The 14,760-nt window shown below is 40.7% G+C and overlaps 1 protein-coding gene across 2 annotated transcripts in view; it reads right to left on the bottom strand.

Moving 5' to 3' along the window:
* EBF2 (EBF transcription factor 2) overlaps positions 1 to 14,760 on the bottom strand; it is a 187,004-nt gene that overhangs the window by 68,542 nt on the left and 103,702 nt on the right. The gene's annotated exons all lie outside the window — the stretch shown is intronic.

Raw genomic sequence — 14,760 nt, 5'->3', positions numbered from 1 at the left:
TTGGGTTGGGATTTTTTTTTTTTTTTTTCTGGATATTTTCTTCAGCTTTGCCCCACCAATTTCAAAATATGTACCAGTGGGAAAGAGTAGAGGGGAAGCAATTGTGATCCATGTGGAGATGGCTTTTGAGAAATGACTTGATGGCATTTAAACATGAAAGTAGAAAGCAATTAGTTAACAAATCTACATTTTTGGCTAATCGGTTTCCCCCTCATATGTGCATTCCAGGAAATTTCTCTAATTTTATTTTTTGGGCAGGAGGATTTTCCTCCACGAACATAGTAGTTTATGCTTGTAATTCATTCTCTCTCTTTTCCTCTTTCTCTCCTGTCTTCTCTTTCACCCCAGTTCCCAAGTTCAAGATGGTGTGACGTGCTTTTTAAGGACTTCATAAAAGTTGATGAGGGGAGATGAGCTGGGAAGAAGGAGTGACTGAATAAAAGAAACCAAGATGATACTTATACCAAAGCTCTATTTCATTTGAAAAGTACAACGGCTTGCCGCTGTTCTAGCCACGAAGACCCATATTCGCAGCTAATGTAACTTTCATGCCAAAAAAGGGAAAAAGAAAGAACGTGTAACCTGACAGGTAGCAGGTGGTACATATGGAATTATCATTGGCTATTAACACCAGGTCGGGTATCATATTAGCCACTTTCAGACTGCATTTGCAAAACCCACATAAAAATTTAAAACCAGGTATTTCAATATTCTGTCGCTGCCCTAGCAAAACAGATTTTCTTCTATTACTCATAGTAGAGTCAGCCGGCTTTCATTAGAATTTTTTTTAACTTTTTTTTTTCTTAAAGGAAGAACTAAACCTAGTTGATATAAAAGAGAAACTGGGACAAAAATCAGGTCAAGAATTTGATACAAAAGGCATTCAGATAAGGCTAATAATGTTCCAGAGTGTTGTCAGCTTTGCAGATTATGATTATGTTTTAGTCTAATCTCAACCCAATCCCTGTATCAACATGACGTTCCACGAATCAGTCATTATTTCCAATTGTTTTTTGTTTTGTTCTGTTTTCATTTAAACTTTATTGATTCTAAAGTCTCTATTAACTCTATAGCAATCATTAATTTTCTAGAGATTTCCAAATCTTATTACCAAACATGTAACTTCTTTTAAATGCCATTAAGAGACTTTTATGTTTCCCATTCCTTCATTATCTGTAATACGATTGCGTTTTGTACTAACTTTGGTCATCTCACAGACATCATCGCCAGCTAGTCAGTTGTCACTTCACCCATGAATAGATAACCAGCATCTCTTCTTTAATTTTCCCTTTGAAAAACTGCAGCTCCAAGAAAAAGTCTCCTGATGAAACTAGAACCCATGTATACCCAGCACTCTCCACTGGAGACAGAAATAGCCCCTGGGTACTTCTCCTGGGCCATCGTATATTTCTAGTCTTTCTCTTCCATACCATATCATATTGATGCTTATAAATATGCTGGATTACTAGAGCAAGATGAAACTGAGTCACCTTCTTTCAAGAAATGGAGGCTAGGCATAAAATCCTCCAGTCCATTTAAATTACTGGGATTTCTCACCCCAGGTTCAAAGAACAGCTAAATGTGAATGGGGCAAATTCATGTGACATCACAAATCAGCCTCAGTTTGCTTAAAACAAGACCCTGATTTCATTTTAAGGTTTCGAAAGTCCTTGACAGAGCCCAGCTAAACTTCAGCTTTCCAAATAACATCCAAATGGATGAGATTTTTTTCCTTCTTTTTTAAACTTAATTTTATGTTACACAGTGTTTTACAAGTCTAGGCCATTTCTAAAGATTAAGGTTGATTTTGGGTACTTATCCCTGCCCTTCATTAAAAGAGATCTAGTCCTATGGATGGATCTTGAGATTATTATGCTAAGCGAAATAAGTCAGACAGAAAAAACAGAGAAACATATGATTTCACTGATATGTGATATATGAACTAAAAGCAACAAAAGAACAAGACAAACAAATTAGAAACAAAAACTCATAGACACAGACAATAGTTTAGTGGTTACCAGAGGGTAAGGGGGCAGGGGGGTGGTAGATGAGGGTAAAGGGGATCAAATATATGGTGATGGAAAGAGAACTGACTGGGTGGTGAACACACAATGTGATTTATAGATGATGTAATACAGAATTGTACACCTGAAATCTATGTAACTTGAGTAACAATTGTCACCCCAATAAACTTTAATTAAAAAAAAGAGAGAGATCTATTCCTAAAGCCTGACACAGTACAATATGTGTCTACACTACACATTCGCTTGGACCATATAATCAGGATGACTCAAATACAGAAAACCTTTCTTAAGAAAAAGACTGTGGGAATATTCGATATCTACAAAGATCCCAGACTTTAAAATGGTTCAAGCATCCATTTCCTTTGCCGAAACAGATATTATTGTGTACACACACACACACACACACACACACACACACACACGACACAGAGTAGCACAAAAAAGCATAAGTTGCATCTAGTCCCAAAAACTCAGTTGAGACTTTCAGTGCTGTTGGCTACCTCACCCCCCAAAATGCCTTTGAAAGAAGTGCCGATAAGCCAGATGAACCATCACAAGTTTTTTGGAATGTGGCAGAGTATGAAATAAATGACTAACATTTTAACATTGTGAGGGGAACAAAAGGCCTGGATCTTCAACACACTCACTATTGAATAATCTGGTTTTACCCAAATGAGCCTTCCCTGCCCTGGAGTTGAAAGTTGGGTCCATGGTTTTTCCCCAAGCGGTGGATAATGGAACACAACCATTAAAGAAAAAAATAAATAAATTTCCCCAGGGAGTCAGCAGCTGACCTGGAAGTAAAACATCTCCGCCCTTCAAACTCCAAAGCCACAGAGCCTGTTCTGCTTTCTCAGGGAGCTGCCAGGACTCAAATGAGCAGCAGGAGTGGGCCTAGGAGCATGGGAAAGCCATGGCCACAGCTCCCTGGGGAAGACGCACAGAGGTCACGCAGCCACGCTGAGAGAAAGGCAGCTCGGTCCAGCGCGGCATTCTCTGCGGACTCAGACATCAGTGATCTGATGGCAGCCTCTCCCTGTCAAATCCATGGGCTACCCCTAGAAATGGTCCTCAAATGCCTCTGGCCCAACACCATCACAAGGAAGTCATCTTGTCTCAGACATGAGTCAGAATCTATTGGCTGCTCCTTCAACTGAATGGAAGCTATTAATGTCACCATTGCTCCTGATAGAATCCTACCTTGAAATAGGACAGAATCCAAAAAGTCAGGCCCATGTTGTTCACCATCCCTCAGTTTGCCAAGGTGATTCCAACAAAACTGTGCTAAACAAACAGCTAGGCATCCATGCCATGTCTAAAGTTCTTTATTTTTTAAGAAGAAAAAAAAAGGAGAGAGAGATTTCCTCACTCCAAGTAACATGACGGCTTGAAGTTTTCTTTTGATAATACAGGTACTAAGTTAATCAAAATGGGTTCCCATCTCCCTGCTTTGTTATCTAGGGTCTTGAGTTGGGGTGAGAGGTACATTTTTCGTTCAAGTTTGATATAAGTCAACTGAGAGACCCAGTGCAGTTTAGTTCATGTTCATTCAGTTTGTCCTAATCTTTATTATTTTGTTGGAAATATATTCTATTATGAGCCTGACCAAGATTATAATTACAACATCTTTTATGTTGTGAACAAAGTTAAGCTTTTATATTACAATTTAAAAAAAAAAAGTGATAAAGCAGTCAGTGAACTAATTTTGTTCTTAACTCAACTATTTTAACCTGGGCTGAATGTTTACCCTTCTCCTAATGAGATGACTCATTGAAAAGTGAAGATAAATGTCATCTACTTGTCATGTGATCTATAAAATTAATCTCCCATGCTTATGTTAATACCGATAATGTAATGTAGGAGGCAGTGTGACCTGTGGGATAAAACTTCAGATTAAAGAGAGCCTGTTCAATGACTGCCTGTATTACTGAGAATATTTTCACCTCTGTGCTTCACTTGCCTGCTGTCGCCCCTCAGACACATCCCTTCACATACCTTCCCTGCAAAATTGGGTAATACCTCTGAGAGAATTACTGGGAGAATTACTTAGGTGCTTTGGAAAACAACTTAAAACACGTTTTAGAACTTTCTTGTGACATAGCAGATATTGTTAATACCCCTACCCTAGCGTCAGCCTTCTGGTAAATCACCATAACGCATTTAGCAAATTGTCTTTCTACTCTGTTAATAAACGATCTCACGCAGGTGATACTCCACCCAAAGGGTTCCGTTTATTTTCAGAGAATAAATCACACAGAAGGAGGGCGCAGTGGATAGTAATTAAGTCACCAAGTTAAGAAGGGATCAATGCTTACACTTGAGGGGTTAAACCAAGAGCTGATTGCATCAGGAAGGAATTTGTGTCCTGTATTCAGCTGTAAAATAAAGTGGGAGTTCTGTGTTTGGTGTCTGAGACATCTTTTGAAACACTAAATCAATTTAATGTCAATAATTGCCAGATATATGCTAGATTAAATGAACCAACACAGATAGCTTTGTTCACAGGGAAAACAGGGCCAAATGGCTTTCACGAGCATGACTAATCCCAAAGTTCTGGGGTTCAATAATCAGATTCTAAGCCTCAATTTGGACTCTTCGATATATAGTTTTGGCACAAGACATTACAGATCCAGCTAACCTATGGCTTTAACATACATGCTGAACATCAGAACAGCAAGATGACATTTTAAGCACCCATATTAGCTACAATGGTGCCCGCTGGTGCTCGGAAATGCACCAGACTCAGAGAAAATAAGGAACTTGTTCTCCAGTGCAAGGCTGAGGCTTTTCCCAGACCTGTTTCTGGGGTGCTCTGGAAACACCTTCTTTGGCCTTCGGGGGACAGTCTTACCAGTGGTTTCAAAAACCAATCCTGTTTTCATAATCTCCAGCAGCCCTGTAATGCTAGTCATGTCGCTATAGTTGTGATTACAGGACCGAGTGTGGCCCTGTAACTTGGAGGGTTGGTAGTACATTCACCTCAGCCCCTGAGCATATTTCCTTGTTTTGGAAATTTTGACATAACTTCTCTCCTTGTAACTCTCTTGATTTTGAGAAGTTATGACAGATTTTATTCCTAAACAACCCTGTGAATTTCAGAACTTCTCTCTGGCACTCTTAACTGGAAAAAAAAGGGCATTTCACAATACCAGGGGTGTGCAATATGGGCCAGGGAGCTCCTCAGTGACTTGTGAGGGTTGAAACTGGGGGATTGTCAGAGCCTGAGTTCCACCACGGACTTTGGGCACTTTTACAGCGTCTCATGCGGACGTGCAGGGAAGTGCTGGCAAGCACTGGGGCTTTGCAGAAGGGATCTGTGGACAGTATCATGTGTCCGTCTTCGAGTCTCTAATTCCCAAGTCCACCCCCTCACCTCCTAACCCACCATTACATCACTTCAGCCAGTCCTTATGAATACACTTCATCAGCTGCCTTTTGAAATATGTGTGTGTGTGTGTGTGTGTGTGTGTGTGTGTGTGTGTGTGTCAAATGCCAGAAACACAGAATAGCTCTTCAGGGCCTAATCACTGGGCGGTCAAACCTCTGGATGGTCTCCTTTGGAGGTCTGTGCAAGCCTCAGGTCAGAGCAGCTGCCTCTGAGTCACAATAGGCTGTGGGGCCCCAAGTCCCCTCATAGCTCATCTGGGGAAAGGGAGAAAGTATGCAGCTTCCATTGCTATGATAGAAAGGAAGATTTTTTTATTTTCTTTGCATAGCCCTTAAAACCCATGCAGGGAATGCATTTTAAAGTCAAGTGTGACAATCCCTAGACCTTGGTTTTGAAATTCATAGATTCTGATTACAAATGTTCCTGAAGTGTACCAGCCAGTTCTTTGCAGGCTCTACTCCCCTGTACAGTGTGTGTGTGTGTGTGTGTGTGTGTGTGTGTGATGATTATAATTATAATGGTTCTGGTATTTTCCCAATTTACATGATTGCAAATTATTCCTCAACCCCCACCCCAACCCAATAGAGGTTCTAAGGAGTCTTGACTCAAACATACAGACAGCTCAGAGGGGTGAAGAGAGTTGTCAGTCCTGCTACTACAAGCTAGGACCACCAGGTAAGGGCTCTGTGTCCCCATGTCCCAAGAGGCCACAATGCAATGTAGGATGAGGACCCCTTCATCCTCTCCATATGGTGGCCTGATCAAGGGTTTCTGTGAATTCTCTGGGACTGAATCAAAAGCAGGCTGACTCACCCAACTGTAGATGCCATTGCAAAACGAAGGTATTTAGGAAACATCATGTCTGGCCTATGAAGTCTCTCCTCCCACCCTCACCTTCCCTGTCTTTCTAATGTTCTTTCCAAGTCTTGCTAAGAAAAAATACACTATTGCTTGGATTGGCTGGTGATCAAGTCTCTTAGGAAATAGCCTGGAGAGGTGAAGAGGACTTGTGTCTCTGTGAGTTTAACGTCAGTCTTCATACTTTGACAAAGGAACATATCTCTTTCTCTAAGCATCACCTTCTGTGATTCAAAGCATGCCACGTTAAGGGTTTTCATTTAGTCAAAAAATCTGCATTGGTTCTACTCTCCATGACGCTCATTGATACTTCATACATGTTCCACTTTGTGAAAGGTGAGGTATAAAGAATGATGGCCAACCCAAGATGCAGGAGTCCTTTCCAGACTTCCAGGCTATTTCCTAAGAGATTTTATCATCATTTTATCAACCTAGGCAATAGTTTATTATTTTATAGGAAGACTTGAGAAGTATACTAGAAAGTTGTATTCATCACCTTTGAAGCAATCTAAATTCACCAAACTACATGTAAGGTACGAGAAAAGCATCTCCAACAGATCAGATTATCTTTTGGAATCAAAAAGGAAGTCTAGATGATCTTGGGCCAGCAAGAAGACTTAGAAGTCCCAGGATTCAGACAACAGAAGAGAGTTTCAGGATGGTTAGTTTTGATTGCACTTGGCTGGACTGTAGTGTCCAGTTATTTAACCAAACACTACTCTAGGTGTTGCTGTGAAAGAATTTTGTAAATGTGGTTAACATTTACAATCAGTTGACTTTAAGTAAAGGAAATTACCCTTGATAAAAGGGGTGGGCCTCATTCAGTTAGTTGAAAGTCTTTAAGAGCAGAAACTGATGTTTTCACAGAAGCAATTCTGCCTCAAGATGACCGTATCAATTCCTGCCTGAATTTCCAGGCTGCCAGCCTATCCTCTGGGTTGTGGACATGCCAACCCCCACCCCACAACTGTATGAGCCAATTCCATAAGATGCTTTAAAATAAATTACATATATGTAATATACACATAAAATCCCCTATTGGTTTCTCTCTAAAGAGAACTTCCATTATCATGGAACCTTGAAAACACAAAAGAACTGAACAGCACCAAATAATGGGCAATTTTCTGCCTGGGTGGAGAACTCCTGAGTGAGTTGTCTTGTTCATAGTACACATTAAACCTCCTCGGGACCTTCCTTCTGAGTGTTTGAAGAGGGGCAGGAGTGAGGAAGAGGAAATATCACTGTGATTTCTGCTGCTGTGGCTTTACAACCCTTATTTTTGCATATAAGGCCAAAAAGTACTCAAATGGAACTTAACTCCTAAACAGAGTGAGTTTATGTGATATTGTTATTATTATGACCTAGCAATAATTAAAGTGTGTCAAGTATTGTGTGTGTGTTTGTTTGTTTTTCTTCTCCGAGAAATTCCCTGTTTTTCCAGAAGGGTTATATAACTCTGATTAAGAAAAACTTGTCAAGAATAAAACCTGGCTGGGCTGGCCCGGTGGCTCAGGCGGTTAGAGCTCCATGCTCCTAACTCCGAAGGCTGCCAGTTCGATTCCCACATGGGCCAGTGGGTTCTCAACCACAAGGTTGCCAGTTCAACTCCTCGAGTCCCGCAAGGGATGGTGGGCTCCGCCCCCTGCAACTAAGATTGAACACGGCACCTTGAGCTGAGCTGCCTCCCGGATGGCTCAGTTGGTTGGAGTGCGGGCTCTCAACCACAAGGTTGCCAGTTCAACTCCCGCAAGAGATGGTGGGCTGTGCCCCCTGCAACTAGAAACAGCAACTGGACCTGGAGCTGAGCTGCGTCCTCCACAACTAAGATTGAAAGGACAACAACTTGACTTGGAAAAAGTCCTAGAAGTACACACTGTTCCCCAATAAAGTCCTGTTCCCCTTAAAAAAAAAAAAATCATCAAACTGTACATTAAAAAAAAAGAAGAAGAATAAAACCTGGCTGACATTGCCTCAGAAAGAGAGAATGTATTTATTCCATTCAATGAAAATAGAAATATAGGGAATCTTGTCCAAAAGGAACAAGGCTTGTTCCCTTTCCTCCACGAAACTACAGCCAAATTTTAATCAACTGTCAGAAATGGGATTTCCCCTAATTAAAAGGGGAAAGAAATGGGTTAGAATCTGGTTCTTCTTTAGAGTGAATTCAGTCAGGAAAATAAAACACACACACACACACACACACACACACACACACACACACACACAGTTAGCATGGATTCCTGAAACATTTACCCTGCTTTCTTGGGGCTCTTTGGCATCTCAAATGGACATGCTGAATTTCCTCATGCTGTAGGAGGAGGAGAACCTCTTAGAAACTTGGTCTTTATGAGCTTAAGTCTTACCTATGAAAGAGAGTAAGAGAAGGCACACAAACTATTCATTTGCTCATCTAACACATTCCACCATGGAGATGGAGAGTGGAAATGACCTAGTGGACTGGTCTAGACCCTTTTCCACCAGGAAGTGGATGAAGTCAAACTACAAACAGACCATGAACTATTCCCTGCTCTCCCAGATGCACTTGCTACATGCAAGCATGGTGTGCCCCTACCAGACAGAGCGACTAGTGAGATGCCTCCAAGTCAACACTCAGTTCATGAGAGTTGTCAGTATTATTACTATCCATTCAAAAAGAACTGTGTAGAGAGACTCACTTGAAAATAATACAGCTACCTAATGCTTCCTGAGTGTTGACCAGTGATTGGTTTGCTTGTATTAATTCATTTGAATGCTGACAAGGATCTGGTGAGATATGTAGCATTAATAGCCCATTTTACACAGATGGGGGAACTGAGATATGAAGAGGTTAGGGCACTTGTACAAAGTCGCACAGCAACCATATGGTGGAGAAGAGAGATGAGCCCGGATATTCTGGCTCCAGAGCTGACTTACCCAGTGCACTGGTCCAACTCTCGTCAGGGGAGAAGTGATCACTGTGATTTCTCTTTTTTTCCTCTGAAGCATATTATCAGAGTCCATGGTGACTTAAATCACTGAATACAATACTTATGAAGACCAGACACTCAATAAAGCTATTTATTGTGTGGTTATTCCATTTTTAAGGCAGAAAACTTCTCTATTTTAATATTTATTTACTTTGTTCCTTTCTGTCAGGTACTTTTTTCCTTCCTGCTTTTGAAACAGTTTAAGTTCTATCCATCTTTCAGAGTCCACACACATGTTATCTCCTTTATAAATCTTGATTCTTTGGTTCCCAGGGTTGCCCCCTCTTCACCATATCTACACACACTCATGAGGAAGGTAATACGTACCAGTCCTGGGGGAACCTTAACAGCTCCTTTCTCCACCCCTCATCCCCACCACTAAGCTCCCAGGCCTTATCCAGATCTAGATAACTAATGGGAAGAGTAATCATAATGGTGGAATTGTGTTAGAAAGGGTTAGGTTTACAAGAGGAGGCAGGAGGAGATTGAGAGAAAGGGGGGAGAGAGAGAGAGAGAGAACTTAGAGGAATGAAGGATGAGGAACGGGGATATAGACTCAGTAGACCTGGTACCTGAGAATGAGAGAGATGGAGAACAAAAAAATGAGCAAATCTTAGGAGCTGAATTCCTTTTCATTATTTTAACCTTCTTTGAACGATGCCTCAAAAAAAAAAAAAAAACACGGACATACTAGAATGACTTTCAGCTACCGAAATATTTGGGTGTGACCCCATGCTGAGACCAAAGGCACACGTGACCTCTCGTTTATTCGGATCACGTCTCCAAGGCTCATCCAAGATCATGTGCACTTCTTGACTGCACTACTTACTTGGTTCTTAATCTTACACCGACTCACATTATTTCAAGTGGTGTAGGGGGAAAAAGTTCTGGAAGACCTGGGCCCATTGCTTCATAGCTGTGTGACGTTAGGGAAATCACTGAACTGCTCTGAGCCGCCCTAATAATATCTGCCTATTAGAAGCAAGGAAGACATTATACATGAAAATGTGCGGGGAATCATAAAGGGCTGTATAAATATTACCATCGCTCCGTGTCTAGCTGGGACTCATTAAAATGTTATTGATGGATTAACTGATTGATTAGTGCTGGCCAGCTTTCTTAAAAGTTTCCTCATTTAGTTGAGAAGTGGTATAGCGATGTAAGTCGAGTGACATCCAAGAAAATCCACTTTGGGCTTCACAGCAACCTCGTCCAAGGGATTTTTAAGTTTATAAATTTACTTGCAAACAAACCTCTTTCTGTTGTTCTGTGAATTTCACTTGGGTTGGGATGAAATTTTTCAGAAGAAATGGGAATGTCATTTTGGCTAAATGCATGTTTGAGGTTGAAAGAACCTGGATTCCAAAAATCTAAGGTGAGATGTCAGGGTTGCCAACCCCCCGAACTAGCTCTGGACACACAGTAGGCCTTTCTAAAAACACTGGAGATTGGATAGAGTCTTGAATCCAACCATCCATTTATTTCTGAGTACGCAACTGCCTAGTAAGGTTTTTGTGAAACAACTCAGTACCTACATGACCTCATGAAAACAAAAATGACTTGAAGTTGAATAGAGTTGAAGCAAATGAAACTTCAAATTAAATTTTTATTGAAATTCTCATTGTCAGCCGACATTTTCAATTTTCATTTCCCTGCCTCAGCCCATTTTGCCATAGAAACTTGGATGTTTTCATTGAACAGCAGCCAGTGAGCATTGGACTGAAGGGGCACACTATAAATTTGGAAAAATAAATAAATGCTTCAGAACTTCCACTTGAAAAACCACAGCTAAAAATGAAATCAAATCTGACCCACCCCTTTTCTTTTAAATTGTGGGAACAGACTCAGTCTGCCTCAATTTTTAAGCCCATATTAAATTTTATACAAGCACCTTCAAGATCAATGCATGGCCTGGTCTAAAGCAATTGTGGAACCTTTGACTCATACAGCAAGGTTTGGAGAACTTGAACCAGAAGGTATCATCTCTCCTACACCATGTTCCTTAATAAACATGTGTGCTTAAAAAATAAAAAGGGAAGAAAAAGCGGTTATTGGGCATAGAGAGAATAATTCACTCTAAATTGCTCCTTTGATGAATGTGGACAAAAGAATAAAATTTGTCACCCAGCTAATATTACCATCAATATTTTGTCCAGCTACATTCCTTCCAATTTAAAAACAGTTCAATATCCCTTTTACCTTCAAGTAGCAGCACTTAATAAACAGTGATGGATGGTTTTTATTTTTGTTCGCATCTCAGTCTTCCCTGCTTCTGTTACAAGGGGACTATTTTGCTTGGGGGAAATGTAGATCTTCCGTCTTTCTTTCATTGACATGCATCCCTCAAGGAAAGACAGCCATATTTAATTCATAACCCCCATCGGCTACACAAACATACAACTTCCCATCAATTAGGCAACACAGAGATGTTGTTAAAAATCAATGAGCTTATTATTAAATATATTTTTTTCATGTAGCAATAATAGTTATTGCTGCACTATTGTTATTACTGCAATGTCAGCTGTTTAGGCAGCTTTCAGAGAGTTTGATTGGTTTTGATGTTGCTAGCAAGGCATTCTATGAAAGGAGAGACCTGGGTGAGGCTTTCTCTTCCGTCTTCTGCCATATTTAGAAGCCATCAAGCGAAGAGGGAAAATGAATGCAGTACTGGAAGCAACCTTGGATTGGAGGCAGAAGACCTGGGTTCTAGTCCCAGCTCTGCACATAACTAGCAGTGTGACCTTGGGTAAGTCCCTTCTCCATTTTGGGCCTCACTTTCCTCATTTCTGAAAATGAGAGGGTTATCCTACGTGATTGCTGAAGCCCCTCCATTCCAAAATGTAGGATTTTTTAATAATAGTTGTTTTACTAGCAAAGGAAACAGGAAAATATTGGTTGAATTCAGCAACTCTTAATTATTCCTTTTCAAAACACTCTTGATTTAAAAAAAAAAAAAAGAAGAAGAAGAAGAAGGGGGTAGAGCTGGGGAAATGCTACTGAATCTGGAACAGACGCTAAATTGATCCGAAAACTAAATATGCCCATATTTATGTTTTCATCCTCGTTGTGTGTTTATTAAAAATAATTTTGATATTTTGACACATGCCACTACTGTGGGAGCCTCCTGCCTACAAACAGAGATGTTAAAACTGTGCCAGCACATGCAAAGGTTAAAAACAACATTGCACAGATTTTGGCAACGACATCATATGCTGTCTGGCCACAGCTGATCTGAACTGAGTCCCCCGTAATTACAGGAGAAGGTGGAACAGGTTTGCTGCTAATTGGAAAATTCTGCAAATGGCAGCACTGAAGTAAATTGACAGTCGTTAGAATATTAGCAAAATGAGAGTACTGATTAGTAAAAAGCTCAGATGCAGACTTTTTTTTTTTACTGCCGGATTCTACTGGCAAATTGATAATAAAAGCTGAACTTAATAATAACAGCTGTTATTTGACCTGGTAATATTTTTTTTAATCTGTTGCTGTTCCCAGACCAATAACAAATAAAGAGGGTCTGTATCCACTGTTGCAAAATTATTTTGAATCCCAAAAGGTATATTCAGACTCAGTGAAGGAAAACCGTGCTTAAAGGGGCAGCCCATCAATATTCACGTTCTAATGAAAGAGCATTCACTTGCAAAGCTGTGAGTCGTCTTGTCTTCACCACCTTCCAACAGGTCTTGTTAGACATGCTGGAGTGTTCGTGTGTCCTTTTCAGAATGGGGCCTGAATCCTAGTTCCAGTTCACTTTAAATCTGAGACTGGTAAAAATGTCCAAGTTAACTTATTTTTCACTTTAAAGAGGACAGGAAGGGAAGTTGGATGTTGTTAGACTCAGAGGCTTCCATCACCACTTAGCTGTTTGTACTTATTATTTTTTGACCATTGTAGGCAGAGAAACATAGATGAGGAGGGATTTGGGACTGGACATGTTAATTAGAAATGTTGCCATGAATCTATGGAAAAGGGACTTGTGGCCTCACCACACATAGCTACACATTATGCGGACACATGTGAATATGCCCAGAAGACCTACATTTGGGGGAGCACTGATCCCCTTTTGATGGGATTATAAGTAGGTACAATCTTTCACGCTGTATAGCAATATGGATCAGAAGCCTTAAAAATGCATATGGCTTTTGACCCAGCAATTCTCTTTTAAGGGTTTGCCCCCGAAGAGTCATGCATATGCCTAACCCTTTACTTACAAAAGATGTTCCTTGCAGCATTGTTTATAATAAATATAACAGTGGGAACCACATTTGCCTGGAAATGAACAATTGACTGTGATATACAAAGGAATACCACATGATTATTTAAAATATGTTGTAGACTATTAAATGATTCTGAAAGATAGTCTAGCTAGTTTTTTAAAAAACAAACTACAAAAAAATAAACATAGGATACTGGTTCTTTTTAAACTAGGGACACAGAGACAAGACTGGAAGAGGACTAACTAAGGACTAACTACTGGTTATTCCTGACTGGTGAGTCAATGGGTAGTTTTCATTTTATTCTCTTTTCCTCGTCCATGTTTTCTAAATTTTCTAAAATGATCATGCATTGTGCAAGTCGGAATAAAATACACAAATTATTTTTAGAAATAACAAAAAAAAAATCTCTAGAGGGTTCCCGTCTAGAGGGTTCCTGTTAAGTAAAACTTCATTCAGTGGCAGGAAGACCAACAGCATGCCTGAATGGCAAGTCGGCACCGTTTACTGCGAACTCTGCCTGACAATATAAGACACCTTCTGTCCAAGGAAGGGAAAGGATCAGCTGAGAGGAGATCTTAAAACTCTAGGTGAAGAACAGGCCTACACACACACCCCAACATTCTTTTTGATATCTGGTCTCTGAAAACACAGGTCAGCAACACTTTAGGCCCTTATAGAGACAGACTTCCTTTTATGACTTTGGGCTTCACGCTTTGGTAATTTCGCCATTTGCTTTTGCCCTTATTATGATAACACAGAAGAACCTCACTTATGTTGAATCAGTCAGGAGGGAGTCATTGCGATTTTCAAATTTTGTCCATCCCCTGGAGGAATGGGGGTTTGGACCCACACAAATCCAAACTCCGCCCACAGCCTCACGCGGCACACTCTGTCCGTGTATTCTAACAAGTCAAGTTCACTCCTAACTAGCTGCAGTCATGCTGCACAGGGCCCTGCTGACGGCTCTCTGCACAGTTCACCTCGGCAACAAAATTGTGAGTGGCTTCAGCTCTCATGACACTCCCCGTACTTGAATATCAGCCAAGAAGTTGAGTGAGGCTGCAGCATTTCAGAGCTGGCCTGAGAGCACGTGTACACGTGCTGGGGCACGGACGAATGCATTGCATTTCTTAACAGGTCTGCTTTTTTAAAAATTCGTATTAACATCCTACGGCACCACTGCCAAAAACATAAAATTCCAAAGGCAAATCCCCTAAGTTAGAGCACTGCCAGAACCGAGCCAATAGGCTCTGCCCAGGGACTGTAAATTGCCACAGTTGCTTCTAGCAGGGAGCCCAAAGCCCACC

Source organism: Rhinolophus sinicus, linkage group LG07 (genome assembly GCF_036562045.2).
Source record: "Rhinolophus sinicus isolate RSC01 linkage group LG07, ASM3656204v1, whole genome shotgun sequence".
NCBI classification, from domain to species: Eukaryota; Metazoa; Chordata; class Mammalia; order Chiroptera; family Rhinolophidae; genus Rhinolophus; species Rhinolophus sinicus.
This window is presented reverse-complemented; position numbering and strand designations above follow the sequence as displayed.